The following is an 11,390-nucleotide window of genomic DNA, read 5'->3' on the forward strand; positions in this document are numbered from 1 at the left end:
CATGACAGGAAACCCCTGACTAAATTAGGAGGAAAAAGCCAAAACCCTGCTTCCCCCCTCCAACTGATGAATATTCTGCCCCTAGTTAACAACTGCTGATAAAAGATAGAAACCCAAACTCCAGGGACACAGTGCTCTCTTTCTTGTTCTCTCTCTCTCGCCTGCTCTCATCTCTCCAGAGTGTACTTTTCACTTTAATAAACTTTCCGGCTTCTGTTACTCATCCTCTGTGCTGGGTGTCTATCCTTGAATTCCTTCTCATGACAAGACCAAGAAGCTTCTGACTTCTCCAACTCCTCCGGGTCTGGCTGCGCTGAGGCTCCAGGGCCCAGGGTCTCCCCAATTCACCCGGCAACAGACTATCTTAATCTTAATCTTAAGATTCCTTCCTGCTCTAAACTCTTTGAATAATTTAAGCAATAAAATATTTTTGCTGGCTCACTAACAAAAGTTTTTTGAACATACTGTTTACTATTAAGAATAGGAGAAATGGGACTTAGAGCATATTTAATTCAGTAGCAAAGTCAGGGTTCCCTTTCAAGCCTTTTGAAAGCTTCTATGGGTTGTTGACCTTTTGTTACTTTTTCTCCTATGCTGCTCACTGTGCTCAGAGTTTCCGGTGTTGGGATAATTCTGAAGGATAGGGGTTGAGAGAGCCTCGGATGGATAAATGGAAGAAGTGATTGAAGAAATCAACTCCTGTTCATGCGCATAGTTTTGAACTCACCCTTAGTGGCCTGGAAGTCACTCTAGCCATGTGCAGGTTGCTCTCAGTGGTCTATTCCACCTTCAGACCGTCCTAAACATTAAAAAAAAAAAAATTCTTTCCTAAATATTTGACTGCCCTTCAGAAACTGGAGTATGCATACCCACAAAGTTATTCAATGATGCTCCAAGGGACCCCCAAACAAGCCCATAAAATAAAGGGTGGTGCCCAGCATTTCAAATTAAGTTGTTGCTAATAAGAAAAATTGTAAAAAACTTAAGCACTGATCTCTTAGGAAGCAGCCTAAAAAGTCCCATAAATTTTAAATGTAGAATCTGAGAGCCCCTGACAATCTCACCATTGCCATGGATTCCTTTGCCCTGCCTGCCACCACCCCCTCAGGTGGGACCTGGAGGTAATAAGCATTCTCTTTCTTCTGTCATGGAGGATGCTGGGGTGTGAAAGTTTGAGATGCAGGGATATTTAATGAGTAGAACGTAGTGCCTAAAGGGCGCCTGGATGGCTCAGTTGGTTAAACTTCTGCCTTCAGCTCAGGTCATGAGCTCAGGATCCTGGGATCGAGCCCCGCATTGGGTTCTGCCCAGCGAGGAGTCTGCTTCTCCCTCTCCCTCTCTTCTGTGCTCTCTCTCAAATAAATAAATAAAATCTTAAAAAAGAAACAAAACGGGGCGCCTGGGTGGCTCAGTTGGTTAAGCGACTGCCTTCGGCTCAAGTCATGATCCTGGAGTCCCGGGATCGAGTCCCGCATCGGGCTCCCTGCTCAGCAGGGAGTCTGCTTCTCCCTCTGACCCTCCCGACCCTCCCCCTCTCATGTGCTTTCTCTCTCAGTCTCTCTCTCTCAAATAAATAAATAAAATCTTTAAAAAAAAAAAAGAAACAAAACACAACATAGTGCCTAGCGTAGAGTATGTGCTAAAAATGATAGCTATTATTGTTCCTATAGTTCTATCAAGCTCAGTTTTCTTTTTCTATAATTTCCCAACCTCAGCTCTAATTTTTTGGGTATTGTTTTGTTTTTTACAATAGGACTTCTTTCAGCATTTGGCTCCCAGTGAAGGCAGACCCAACCTCCTCTCATCGATTCGAAATCAATCCCTTGCTTCCAAACATCCTTGGTTTCAGATCTACTCCTTGGGAAGATAGTGATTCTAAAGCCACCGACACATGATGGACATGTGATGGCAACCATCCTATCTCTCCAGAGACCTTTTCTTCTCCTGACGAACTGTTCCTATTCCTTCAGCTCTTCTTTGTAGGATATGATTTTTATCACATGGTTTTATCAGGATGGTTCTCTTACTCTCTTGGTATCCAAACCCCCTCCCCCCAAAAAGATACTCTAATTTATCTATATCTTTCTCAGAGAACTGATCCAATAGTACCAAGAGGATTCTCCTTATTTGCATTGTATGCCTTTAGCTGAAGGCCGACTGGCCTTGAGAGGGGCAGATAAAAGTCACCTCTCACTGAATTTGCTCACTAGTACCAGCTGGAAAGTGACAACAGTTAACATTATTTGACTGTTCAGCACTCATTTTTTTTTTTTTTAAAGCAACTGATTTCCTCTTTAGGAATCATCTCTTTCCTAGTAGAGACTGCTGGGATTGTCATCAGGAGTCCTGTTGACTCCTCCCCAAGAACTGGGGAATGACACAAGCCAGCCCAGTCTGCTCTTCTCGAGTGCCTTGGATTTGTTTGAATCTTGAACAGAAGGACAATGATGCCGAAAGTAGATGGACTTCCATCCCGCCCTAGCAAGGCTCCTTGGTCATACTGTTCTTGGTATGTAGTTCCATTGTTCAGCTCCTGCTTGCCAGCCTTCCACACTTTCTCTGAGCCTCACATCCTTCCCGTGTGTCCCTTTGGCTTACATTAGTACAGATGCGATCTATCGCTTGCAATCAAAGAAGCCCAACTATAACTACCATTGTTCATGGTGCTGTGCCTGTCTGCTACATAAATACTCTGCAACACCTCTCCCTAAAGGTTTCTTTATGACTTATTCATACAATTTTAAAAAGTTATAAGTTATCTCCTGCCTTTTAATTTTTACTATAACGTGCTATCTATATTTCCAGGAGGCTGATCCATGGTAGAGAAATCCGAAGGTGTTTCCATCTCCCCCTCCTTCCTACAATACGATTCTGTAATGTTTACCAAGGAGTCAATTAACAAAGCATCTCATTTTGACGGAACATAAAAGATTAGTGGCCTTTCAAAAAGGCAAAACATCTGCCTTTTAAATGGGAAAAAGTCTCAGTTGTGGAATTGCGTGGGGTGCAAGCAGTTGTGTTCGCTTCCAAGGAAAACCGGGGGAGTAAGGAGCATTTGCATCTGCCAAAAATGTCAATATTCGGCAATTAAGTCAGATCTCACTCTCTTGCTGGTGTGGAAATGACAAAAGGAAAGCAGGTATCAGCATCAGGTTAAAATCAGCTCTAGAGGGAGGGTGAACGCGTTGTCACAGAAGAGGCGAAACCCCGTGAAGCCCAGTCCGTTAGTTCATGTCACAGCCAGGCAGCAGGGCCATTCAGCGCCCAGCTCACACATGACACCCGACTAGCCAGACAACTCGATGCATTTGGTCTGCGCTCCCCTCCATCAAGTTCAGGTTTCTGTTACCATAGTTGCGTCCTCTTTGCTTACTGGTGAGATCGCAGTCAGATACTTGCCTGGGAATACCAGCTCCTTCCTCTGTGTGCACACCGAGGCAGAGTTAGGAGTGCAAGAGGTTTCCTGGGGGGTAGGAAAGGAAGGAACAGCTTCAGGCCACTGAGCAGATCTGACAGCTCGGCCAACCCCAGAAGGAGCTGCGGCTACAACTGTAAAGCTTGCCGATTAGAGGAGTCTTGCTGTGGGCAGAAGCAGCCAGACCCAAGTATCCTCATCTTGTGGTTGTTGGCAGGCGACTGCCTGGGAAGAGGGTGGCGTCCGTTCCCAATCTGTGGACCCCGGACTACTGCAGCCTGCAGTTATGGAACTCCATGCAAATGAATGGATATCAGAGAAGCCTACCCCTATGGCTGTCACACTGTCCCTCTGAATTATGTCCTGAATCCATTCACGGCATAATTGCTCAAGGCATGGACTCTGGGGCCAGTGTAGGTTTGAATCCCAGTTCCAACAACCCTTGCTCACGTGGCCTTAGAAAACATTTTAAACTTTTCTGTGCCTCATACTCCTCATCTTTAAAGTGGAGATAAAATCAGTAATAGCCTTATAGTATTCTTGTAAAGCACTTAGAAAAATACTTGACAAAGTATACACTGTATGCAGATTATGTAAGTGTAAAATGCTTGCATAATATATATTTGCTCTTAATATGTTTATTCACTGAATGTCAACTACAAGCCTCTCCCATTGATAAATAGCATTCAGATGACCTTCTTTGAATGAGCTCAGTTGTCTGTGAAGCTATTTACCTTTAAGGCAAAAGCAATTTACCTTCCACTGAAAGTACATCTGAGAGACTTAGGGGGCATGAATTAATGCCCCAATGACTGATCAGTGATAGTGCTGGGATCAAGGACTTCGCTCATGTCTCAGGTGCAGACTTCATTGCTTCTGGTTTTTGTTTTATTTTGAAAGATTATTTTCTTTCATTTTTTCCTATGAAATTAGCTTTGGCCGCTAATAGAAAACCTGCAGTGAGGCAGGCTTTGGGTTTTCTATGCCAGGCTTCCGTTTATTTGTGTGTTGAGGTGGGACAGGGAGCATTTCCAAACTATCACACCCATGTGAGGGAACAGGACCATAGGCTACACTTTTAGGAACTATAGAGAAAGAACTTCCTTAACAGAAGTCTCCTAAATGCTGTCAAGATCATTTTATTTATTGAGCAAACACTGATATAGTAATTAGAGGTCTCAGGTACGACTTTAAATGCATTAAGTATCAGTTAACTTAACCCTTACCGCTACTCTATGACGTAAGTGCCATCAATATCCTCATCTGATGGCTATGGCAACTGAGGTACATGAGGTTAAATGACTTGCCCAAAGAGAGAGGCTCTCATGAGGAGCAGAGTTGGACTTGGAACACAGGTGGAGTTTGTGTGTCCTGGGTTCGTGCTCAGAACCACGAGATCCTGCCCCCGAGTAAGTGCTCGTCTTCCAGATGATTCCTTCTTCTATTGCCCAATTATGAAGACTCTTTGGAGCATGAATCTCTGAAAGGAAAGTCCAAATTTACTCTTGGGTGAGGGTCCATCATCTTGCTTTTGAGAGGAGCCCTCAAACTGTGTGGGTCTGAGTTTATGTTACTTTAGGACCTTTAATTTGGAACTTGACACCAGAGCCCTCCCTGGATCCAATTGGCCGGTTGTCTGGCAAAACACTTAGGACCAGTTCCCAAGCCTTAAGCCACATCTGAAGGCAATAAAATTGATCCCTAGTTGACTAGGTTGATGTCTCTCTAAGAGTGATGGAAAATTTGGAATTTAGGAACATGACTTTGCCTTAATTATTACTTTAAATCGTATGTTCAAAACAACTTCTTTTTCCCCTTGGCTACAACCCCTATTTTTTGGTGTGTGCATTTTGTGTACGAGCTTCCTGTGTTTCACCTTCCATACATGGAAGAAATAACCTGGCAAACGGCAATATAGCAGAATAAAAGCATTAAATTTTCATATCGGGTTGTGGTGATTTATGGAAGATTTTCAGAAATCACAACCCAATTCTAAAAAGAAGAGAGAGAAGGAAGACGTGCAGAAATCCCTACAAAGAGTGAAGACTCAGGATCAACTAAAACTCACTCAGTCCTACTGAACAGGGAGTCTGACCATCTGAATTCTTACCCCAGCTCTTCCATAAAATCATCAGATAACCTTGGGCAAGATCCTATGTAGCTTCTCTGGGCCTTACTTTGTTCATCAGTGACTTGTACCATTATTTTAAACTCAATAATCTGTAGAATTTTGGAACAATCTTTTTTTTTTTTTTAAGTAGACTTCACGCCCAATGTGGGGCTCGAACTCACAACCCCAAGATCAAGAGTCCCACATACTCTCCCGACTAAGCCAGCCAGGCATCTCAACACTATGTAGAGTTCTGAGGAAAGAACAATGGCATAGCATTTTGGAGGGGGAAAAGGCTAAAGCAATATTCATTATGCTGATTCCTTTTCTCCCTCTACTCATCACAAAGCTGGGTATGTGCTGTGGTCTAATCCACGTGAGACAAATTCCTCTACAGTGCCATTTACCACAAGAAATAAAGTAGGTGGTAAATCACCAAGTGAATTTTGTAGAAACAAATTGTTGTAATAATATTATTTTTAACGACTTTCTTAATTCAGCCCTAGAGATGGGTTTGACAGGTGAAGTCAGGTGGGGCTTACCTTGATCTAAGCAGGCTCACTTGATAATTGTTTACGACAGGTATCTGGTAGCCACAGTGACGATTGTTTTTTTTTTCATCTTTCAAACTCATTATCTTTCTTCCCGTGTCTTCCCACTGGTTTTTGTCACTGTCACCAACAGGGTAGATCCATACATAATCCGGGATTTCTGTCTCTTATTTTAAACACAAAGAGAACAAGGGCATAAGGAAAACGAACAGTATTGTAAAGTTTAATTTTATAACCGCCATAGCTGAGAGCAAGTAAGGTTTTACTTTAATGGCATCTTAACATTTAATTAATTGAGTAATTCTTTCAGTCAACAATTATCGGGTTGGCTCTTGAGCCTAGGCGCTATGGCAGGTGCTGAGGATACAGTGGTGAGGAAAATGACACCTGATAATTCAATGGGAAAGGTAATTTCACAAGGATATAAACATGAAGGAAAAGTACAGACAGCTCTGGGAATGTGAGCCTGGCTGGGTCTGCCCTGGCCTGGGGCAAGAGGGCAGGGAAAGTTTTCCCGAGAAATGGACTTTTGAGCTCAAAGATTAAACAAAAAAGTACACTCTATTCTGCTTCTCTGACACCTTCTCTCTAAGTCAGACTGGCTCACACATGATTGGTAAATTGGAGAATGGTGCCCATAGACAGTGAAAGTCACAGTCTTTGATGATGTAGAATTTCTCCAGCATTTTATTTTATTTTATTTTATTGTGCTATTTTATTTTATTTTATTTTTTCCCCAGCGTTTTAACTGCAATCAAGTAATGCACTTGAAGACAAAATCTGCTCACAGAGCTGTACACAGCACAGTGTTCGAGAATACAGCATTGTGCATGTTGTCCATCCTTCCTGTTACCCAACCCTTAGCCTGGCCACATGCTGAATCTTAGAAGTACTTACAGGGTGGCTCGTATGCTCTCTGAGCATTTGCCCTTTCTCCCTGTAAATGGGGAAACTCAGTCCTTCTTCATCCTCCTTCCTCATAAAACTTGAGCTTTTGGGGAGATTTCCATATTTATACTAGCATTTCTTTATTTATTAGGAATAAAACGTCACTTTAAGGGGACTGGTATTTTCTACCAGGATTATTGTTGTTTCTGTTACTGTTGTTGCTCAGATTAGAACATTGTATAGATTTTGAGTTGTTTGTCCTGGTCTCATTTTCCTTTAAGATTTTACAAGGGAGTATTTGTAAGCAACTTTTAGCAGAAAAATACCTTTATTTGAAAGCAAACTCACATTTGAAAATTATATGCAACAACTATACATTTTTATTTTATTTTATTTTATTTTTAAGACTTTATTTATTTGTCAGAGAGAGAAAGCAAGCACAAGCTGGGGGGAGCTGCAGGCAGAGGGAGAGGGAGAGGCAGGCTTCCCGCCGAGCAGGGAGCCCCATGCGGTACTCGATCCCAGGACCCTGGGATCACGACCTGAGCTGAAGGCAGATGCTTAACTGACTGAGCTACCCAGGCACCCAGCAACTATACATTTTTAAATAAAACTCTTTTTCAAAGAGTGCAACGTAGGTATGTTAAATCTCAGCTTCTTAGTTTAATTTAAGCAGATGGCTTTGACTTCACCTTTCTAAATAATTGGGACATACAGAAGTTATTTGATCTATTTAAGGTGACAAACTAATCTCAGGAAGCCTTGAATTGTATGTACAATATATACCAGACACACGATGAGGCCAAAGTGTTTTTTAAAAATAAATCGTATTAAAGCATACTTTGCACACAATATGAGCCATTTGCTTTCAGTTTAGAGTTGGATGAACTCCGACAAGTGTAGTCACCACCTCAAAAGCTTCCCTCATGCTTCTTCTCGGCCAGTCTTTCCCCCTCGTTCCCAAGCAACCACTGATCTCTTTTTTGACCTCTTTAGATTGGATTTGTCTTCTCTAGAGTTTCCTGTGTTCCTCCTTCTGTAGAGTTTCCTCCGCGACAGCGTCCTTGGCAGGTGCTAGCTGGCGGGCTGACTACTGATGCCCAGACTTGGCCAGCGAGGCAACATGAACCCAGAAAAATTCTTAAGAAACCGCTAGTTTTCCAAAGCAGTTGTACCTTATTACATTCTCACTAGCGGCGTGTGACAGTTCAAGTTGCTTCGCATCCTCACCAACACTGTGTCTAGAGAGACTTCGTAACTTTAGACATGAGAGATTTGCTTATTTTTCCGGTGCCTTCTGTGGATAATCACTTGGTTGGGTGTCAGGGTTGTATTTTATCAAATCTACACATTCCCGACGCTGTTGTTGTCTTCTTGATGAATTGACTTCATTTTATTATGATGAAATATCCCTTTTTATCTCAAGTAAACTTCTTCTGAAATTTACTCAGATACGTATTTTCTAGCAGTTGTTCTAACGTTCACAATGTGCATCTTTAGTTCATCACAGTGCAAATTCATGAAGTATTACGCCCCTTCACATATAACACAAAGATCAGACAATAGCGCATTTCCATTTTCTCCTTCTACTCTTCGTGTACTGTTGTCCTAGCCTCTTATACCTAAGTACACGATAACTCCAATACATTATTGTCATTACTTTTGTTTTAAGTGGTCAATTATCTTCTATGGAAATGTAAAATTGAGAAAAAAATGTATTTGACATGTACATATTTATCATCTCCCGCACTCTTTATTTCTTTGGGTAGAATCAAGTTTTCATCTGGTGTATTTTCCTTTTGTCAGAAGCACTTACTTTAAGATTTCTTGCAGCGCAGGGTCACCTGCAGCACGTCTCATAGTTTTTACTTGATAATTTCTTTATTTTGCCTTCATCTTTGAAAGATTTTATCACATATAAAGTACTGAGTTGAAATTTTCGGTTTTTCTTTATTTTTCTCTCAAGCACTCAAAAAATGTTCTATGGTTATGGCAGCCAGCCTCCAAGATGGCTGTCAATGCTCCTCACCTCCTGTGCTCACGTGTTTTTGTAGCCCTGACCCCCGCTGAATCAGGGCTAACCCATGTGATCAACAGAATATGACTGAAACTGCACGATGTCTGTCACTTCTCAGACTGGTTATGTAGTCAGCGCATCTTGCCCCTGGGTTCCTTGGAACACTCATTCTGGACACAGCCACTCACCATGACATGAGGATCGCAAGCAGTCTCACCAAGTGGCCCACTTGGAGGGAAACAAACTCGTCAGCATCAATCAACTTGTCAGACAGGAGACAGATATACCTTGGAAGTGGATTCTCTAGCCCCAGTCCAGAAATCTCATGAGATGCCCTACCAGAGCTGCCTACATGAGCCAGTCCCAAATTCCTTACACACAAAAATTGTGAGAGATAATATGTTATTGTGTGGTTTAAAGCCACTAGTTTTGGGGTGATTTGTTAAGCTGCAGTAGATACTAATATAATTTTCTTTTGGCTTGCATAGTTCTTGATGAGAAGGGTATGGTCATTCTTAATTTTGTTCCATTCTATGTAAGGTGACTTTTTTTCTTTAGATAACTGTAGGATTTTCTCTCTGTTGTTGTTTTCCAGTAATTTGATTATGTTGTGGGTTGGTGTTTTCTCTATGTGTGTGTGTATATCTTGCTGTTTGTTGAAATTCTCGGGTAAATGCCTTTATGGTTTTGAACAAATTTGTAACACTTTTGGCCATTATTTCTTCAAACACATGTATGTTAGACTGTTAGATATCTTCCCATATGTCACTCAGGGTCCAGTTTTTTTCCTCCTTCTTTTTTCTTTGTTTCATTTTGGATAAATTTTTGCTACATCATCGAGTTCACCAATCTTTCCTTCTGCAATGTCTAATTTGATATTAATCCTATCCAATGGATAGGATTTTATTTTTCATCTCTGGAAGTTCCATCTAGAAATTCTCATATGTTCATCTTTTCCTATAGACACTTAAGCATATTGAAGATATTTATAATACCTGTTTCAGTATTCTTGCCTGTTAATTCTATCATCTCTGTTATTTTCGATTATATTTCCATTAACTTATTTTCTCTTCATTGTGAATCACATTTTTTTCCTGCTCCTTTTTATGTTTATTCTTATGGTAATTTTTTTTGGATGATGAACATGGTGAATTTTATGTTATTGAGTGCTGGGTTTTATTGTATTTCTTTGAAGAAGGTTGGACTTCATTCTAGCATGCAATTAAATTACATGCAGATTAGATCAAGGCTTGTTTTTAAACTCCTTAATGTAAATATCTAGAGTAGCTTTTTCTCTGTGGTTAATTTTGTCCTACTACAAGGCATGAGCTCTCTGGGATCTGACTAAATGCCCTATGCATTCACCAGCGTCTCTTCGCTCTGGCTTTGGGAACTTGAATGATTCCCAGTCCTGTGTGAGCTCTGGGACTCATCCTGTTTCAAGTTGCCTGGTAATTACTTGTCCCCAGAAGTTAATTTTTCCTGGCCTTATGGAGTTTTATGCAATGCCTGTGAAGATTGGTATTCAGTCCACAATTCAGGCAGACTCCTAGGCAGATTTCTGGTGCTCTTTCTCTACACATCTCCCTCTTCCCTAGTGCTCAACTCATGGACGCTTCTGGGTCCTGCTCGGCCTCCCCCCACCCCCCACCCTGTCCTCCAGAAATTGTCTCCAGGCTAACAGTGAGGTAACTGTAGGGCTCATCCCATACTTATTTCCCTTCTCGAAGATACCACAGTGCTGTGTTACCTGTGGTTCAGCATTGAAACTGCTGCTGATGTTATTTTTTTGGTCCACTTTTCTAGTTGTTTATGGTGGGAGGGTAATTCTAGAGCCCGTTACTATCTCACGACCAGAAGTGGAAGTTCTAACCAAAATGTCCTTCACAGTATTTGTATCCTCCTATGCCAGCACATAGATGTCATCATTTCAATGACTGTGTTTGCAAAATTCTCTGGAAAAGCCTATTTATCATGGGTCCCCACAAAGACACTGCATTTCTGATATAGAATAAGACCAATCTGATGCAACTCAAATTGGTGAGCACTCTCTTATGGTCAGTCTTCCCACCATACTCGTGGGCTGTGCATCTTATTTCCAGAGTTCCCCTCAGAGGACAGGGAGGCCAGACTCCCTGGTTTGTGACAAATTTTTAGATTCTAGGGGTGTGGTTTCATGTGCTACACTGAATTCAGGGTTATGATCTGTCTTCTTAAGATATGGCGCCTTTTACATTTTGCTGGACTTAGATGCTGCCCATTTGACTCTGCCCAGCATAGCAACAATGCTTCTTACTCTAGGGAAGGAGAGCCCCGGCAGTAACCTGGGAGGAGATTCTACATTGGATGCAGTCCTTCTGAGAGGGGAAATGATTCTTTTCCTAATGACTAATAATAATAAAATCACCA

Source organism: Leptonychotes weddellii, chromosome 11, assembly GCF_054177405.1.
Source record: "Leptonychotes weddellii isolate Sample4059 chromosome 11, ASM5417740v2, whole genome shotgun sequence".
NCBI classification, from domain to species: Eukaryota; Metazoa; Chordata; class Mammalia; order Carnivora; family Phocidae; genus Leptonychotes; species Leptonychotes weddellii.